Here is a 5374-nt window from a genome sequence, read left to right on the forward strand (position 1 = left end):
TCTTTTCCTTATAATTAACTTATTTCCTCACTGAAGAACAACACTTTTCCTCAAGCTAATATAGAATATATTAATAATAAAGATCCTCTGCTCTTTCTGTTTTGGAAGTAAACTCTACAAATAAATTTATCTTGGGATAAATTCGGGGAGCACCACGCAGTTCTTTGAATGCTGGAATTTGTCTCTTTAGAGCATTTGTGAAAGAAACGTAGCTTAGTGCCCTCTGGAGTAACTTGTCTACCACACGGCTGCAGTAGTTATATTGAAAAAAGTAAGCATAGAATGTTTGAAAACATTGTTCTGAGGTATGCGCTTCAGGGCTCTCTCAGCACATGCTCCAGCTAGCTCTTCCTAGCCAAGGAGAACTCCTCTGGGACTCAAAAAACATTTACCATCCCAATACAGGTCTTTTAGGAAATTTGGGGAAGGGGGAGGGAAATGAAACTATTTTCCCAAGTCACAGACTTCTGGTTAGTAGGAGCAAGTATAGAGTCTGGAAGTAAAATAATTGAATGCCCTTTCTTATTTTTAAACATGTCTTTTTAAAAACACATTTCCTGCATGTGGGAGATGTGGGTAAATAGTTGGTAAGTGACAGTAATGTTGTAGTGTGGATGACCTGGGATGAAATATTCTTTTTTGGAGCCAGTTCATTTTTTATTCAGAGTGTCTTCCAGTCTTAATTTTATTGACCTTACAGGTGGCTTCAATTTTTTTTTCAAAAGTGTGATGTGACTTCTATTTTTAATGTATTACAAATCTACTTCAATATCAATAATTATGGCTGTGACTCTCAGCAGAGGGTTTTCATTGACTCCTCTGAACAGGGCTCTGCAGGGAAAAGATCCTCCCAGTCCCTGGTTTGGAGCCCTCAGCAGGGGTAATATCACTAATGAAGCAAGAATTTCTCTTGTCTATTTGTCTAGAAGAGAAAAGAAAACCTCTTTGTAAAGACTTCTATACTAAAAAGAAAGAAAAATGCATGGTTGTCTGTGCTCTTCACTTCCTGTCCAGGCAGTTAAACAGAAGGGTGAAGGTCTAAGAATTTACTCTGGAACCCTGAAAAAGCTTGAGAAACCCCAGAGTCCACAGCACCCTGTCTGGGCCTCCCTTATCTGTTAAGGAGGACAGAGGATCTAGTTCATGTAGTAGTTTGAATAACATGTAAAACACTGGAACAACAACAACAAAAAAACGCACGCACGAAAACTGCTCATTAAATATTGGTAGCTTTGGGTAAAGGTAGAAATAGCCTTGCAATGTTGGCTGGAAGAGTTGAAAGTTTGGATGTTGTGATGTAGCTCTGTGACAGAGTGCTGGCCTAGCCCACGTGACCCTGTCTTCAGTGCTAGAATTTTCACTAGATCACTCAGGGACAATAAAGGACTTGTGGAAGAAAGACGCTTGGTCTGGCACTTCCTGTAGCTGGTTTCTCTTCCAGCAAGCTCATAGACTGCTAGCCTTCCATAATCTGGGAGAACTAGAGAAGCTGTTAGAACAGAGGTCATGACCCAGGCAATCGCAGTCCATAGAGGGCATGGTACCTCTGTAACAACAATAGTTGTACCCATTATTTATTGATTGCCTTTGGGGTGGGTTGGCATTTTGCAAATATTGTCCTATTTGCCTTTCAACAGACTCTCTGAAATATCTTTACAACTGACAGCAAGAATTCAGAGAGCCTAAATAATTTTAATGTGAGCCGCTGAGACCCCAAAATGAAAGCACAACCCTACATTTACTCCTCAACATATACAATAGGTATTATATAGAGATATACAGATTATAGATGGAGGCAGGCAGATTCCCATTATGTTACCCCGGCTGGCCTAGAACTCACTAGTAGTGCAGTCTAGTCTCAAATTCATAGAGCTCTCGGTCTCTGCCACCTCACCAGACTGCTGGGAGAATACAATACATTTACTAGCATAATGAATTATATAGAGAACTACTCTGCCTAAAGGAACTAATTCCCCTTTCTTCTCATCTCAAACAAAACAAAACAAAACAAAGAAAAGATAAAGAAAAGAGAAGAAAGAAACAAGATTTTCTTTTTTTTTTTGGTTTTTCGAGGCAGGGTTTCTCGGTACAGCCCTGGCTGTCCTGGAACTCACTTTGTAGACCAGGCTGGCCTCGAACTCAGAAATCCGCCTGCCTCTGCCTCCCGAGTGCTGGGATTAAAGGCGTGCGCCACCACGCCCGGCTAAGATTTTCTTACTATCTGAAATTAATTTATACATTTTTGGGGGCAGTTTTTGTGGTTTTATTTAAACAGAAAACATACACACAAGCCATCTATTCATTTTCTTCGCTGTGTAGCCTGGCGTTGGGATTGGTGACTCTGATGGCCAGCTGTGCTGCTCTTTCTGTGATGGCTTCTCAGTTCTTACAGGACACACTGTGAGCAACCTCAGCACCGTAAGATTTGTTACATGTCCGCAGCACTTCCAGCCCCTTGACTTTGTGGACCAGAAACTTCCGGAAGCTGCTAGGCAGCGTGTGCTTGGTTTTCTTGTTGCTCCGGTAACCAATATTGGGCATCAGAATCTGGCCCTTGAATCTTCTCCGCACCCTGTTGTCAATGCCTCTGGGTTTGTGCCAGTTCTGCTTTCACTGATTTTCACATATCGGTCTGACTGGTTACTGATGAACTTCTAGGTCCTCTTATTGATGGTCTTGGGCTTCACCAGAGGCCGGAGGGCAGCCATGATGCCTTTTACAAAAGTCAGACCAATGTTAGTAAAGAAACTGGGAGTTGGGGCTGCGTGCCTCAGGCCTTCAGTGATGTTGCAGAGTGTCCTCCAATCACCAGCTACAGAGCAGAGCAAACTAGAAGTGGAGTGGGTACCTCTGCTAGACTTGTTCTCCCTCTTGCTTCTGAAGCTGGCAGAATAATAGTAATTTGCATATTTTTTATCAACGTCATACTGTTTAGTCACAGGATATATGTGATCACTGAAATTCTCAAACCATGCCTCCTTGTTAGAAGAAAGTGCCTGCGCATGCGCGCGCACACATACACACACACACACACACACACACACACACTCACTCACTATATATCAGAGATATCTTTTCTTTTTAATTCTTTTAACAATTTCATGTATGTGCATGCTGAATTTTGGTTGTTTCTACCTCCATAGCCTTCTCTCATTTCTCCTCCTTCTCCCATTGAAACCGTCTTTTTTCTCAACAAGCACTTTTCCTATTTGTATGCTGTTAATATATGTAAGTTTAACTGGGGTTGCTTGTGTGTGCATAGATGAAAGATTATTTGCTGCAGTTGACAGAGGAAAGGAATAGAAAATTGTATGAGTGGTCACCTCATGCCAAGCCAACCCTAAGTGTCAGCAGTCACTCAGGGAGCAATGGGGCTTCATGAGCCCTTCTGTATTACGAATTTCTTAAAATAACAAATTCCAAAAGATTATGATGCATTTTCACGAGGCTTAAGTAAAGTGATACACCAAAATGTTAATATGAATTATTTCTAGTTTTGCTAGTTTTGAGTTTCTGAGTGCAACTTGTTTGCTTCTATATTTTTTGTATGTTTTCTGAACTTGAGTTTATCACTCCTACAATTAGATTATTATATATTATATATTATATCATACATTATATATTTATTATATATAATATTACATTAATATATGTTATACATTACACATTATACATTATATCATTGTAATGGTTTGAATATGTTTGGCTCAGGGAGTGGCACTATTTGGAGGTGTGGCCTGGGAGTAGGTGTGTCACTGTGGGCATGGGCTTTAAGACCTTCCTCCTAGCTTCCTGAAAGCTAATCTTCCACTAGCAGCCTTCAGATGAAGATGTAGAATTCTTAGCTCTTCCTGCACCATGCCTGTCTAGATGCTGCTATACTCCTACCTTGATGATAGTAGACTGAACTTGTAAACCTGTAAGCCAGCCCCAATTAAATGTTGTCCTTTATAAGAATTGCCTTGGTCCTGGTGTCTGTTCATAACAGTAAAACCCTAACTAAGGCAATCATCTATCATATATTATATTTAATAATGCATAATATAAAATTATATATATATATATATATATATATATATATATATATATGTGTGTGTATGTATGCACACACACACATTTAAAATCAGAAGGCAATGTCTGCAATATAGGATCTTAAAAATCAATGTATGTTCAATGCCCTCAGCCACAACATATCTCTGATTCTAGTAAGAAGTCCCTTGATGGACTATGTCCCAAAGAAAATACCGAAGTATGACCTTGACCATGATAGTGTGAAGATTGGAAAAAGAATGGACTCCGTAGGTTCGTATACATGAACGCTTGATCAGCAGAGAATTTGAAACTATTTTCAAACAGTTTGGAACTGTTTGAAAGGATTACCAGCATTATGAGGCATGCCTTTTGGAGTAGGTGTGGCCTTGTTAGAGGAAGTGTGTCACTGGAGGTGGTGGGCCTTGAGGCTTCAAAAGCCCATGCCAGGCCCCGTCTCTCTCCCTTTCCCTCTTCTTCTTTCTGTCTATGGATCAGGAAGTAGCTTTTAGCTACTCATCCAGCACATGTCTGCCTGCATGCTGCCATGCTCCTAACCATGATGATGATGGACTGAACCTCTGAAACTGTAAGCCAGCCTCCTGTTAAACGCTTTTCCTTATAAGAGTTGCTTTGGTCATGGTGCCTCTTCACAGCCACAAAAAAAGTGACTAAGACAGACAGGTACCGGACAAACATTTTTCATCACTTAATGTGAAAAATGAATAGCTGGGGATATTATGCATGTTCCAAATGATGTCAAAGCTGAACAACTGGATGTCCTACCCATTCTATGCTATAGGGCTTCCTCTCACAAAGGAAGACTGTTTGTGAACAGTGGACACCAGTCATTAATGCAAGGAAAGATAACTACTACACATGTATGGAATACAAATGTCCATCCACAAACTCAAATGTGCAAAAGATGTTTTAATTCTCAGCAACAAAATGGTACAATAATATAAAAAACAATCTACTCTGAATGTCAGATTCAAGTTCTCTGAGTGGCAGAAACAATTCTGGGACTCACTTTCTATGAGCTACAAGTTTGAAAGGAAAAAGTTAGGGAGCAAAGGGAAATAGATTTATCTCCTCTTCTGCTCTTTGGATGTCCAGCAACCCAAAGGGTTGATTGGATGGACACTGGTCACATATAATGGGCTTCAGAAGGGCTCTTGCCTGTCCCTGCTATTAAAGTGTCTTCTGAGGTCCCTGTATGTCCCTAGGGTGAGGCTGGGGCTATGCAGAGCACTTAAGAAAATCTGTGGTGCACCTATGGTCACTTGATCTTTGACAAGGGAGCTAAAACCATCCAGTGGAAAAAAGATAGCATTTTCAACAAATG

The 5374-nt window shown here is 40.5% G+C and overlaps 1 pseudogene; it reads right to left on the reverse strand.

Moving 5' to 3' along the window:
- Positions 1-2281: 2281 nt before the first annotated feature.
- On the reverse strand, positions 2282-2708 carry LOC110322476 (annotated as a pseudogene).
- Positions 2709-5374: the final 2666 nt, after the last annotated feature.

Source organism: Mus pahari, chromosome 5 (genome assembly GCF_900095145.1).
Source record: "Mus pahari chromosome 5, PAHARI_EIJ_v1.1, whole genome shotgun sequence".
NCBI lineage: Eukaryota > Metazoa > Chordata > Mammalia > Rodentia > Muridae > Mus > Mus pahari.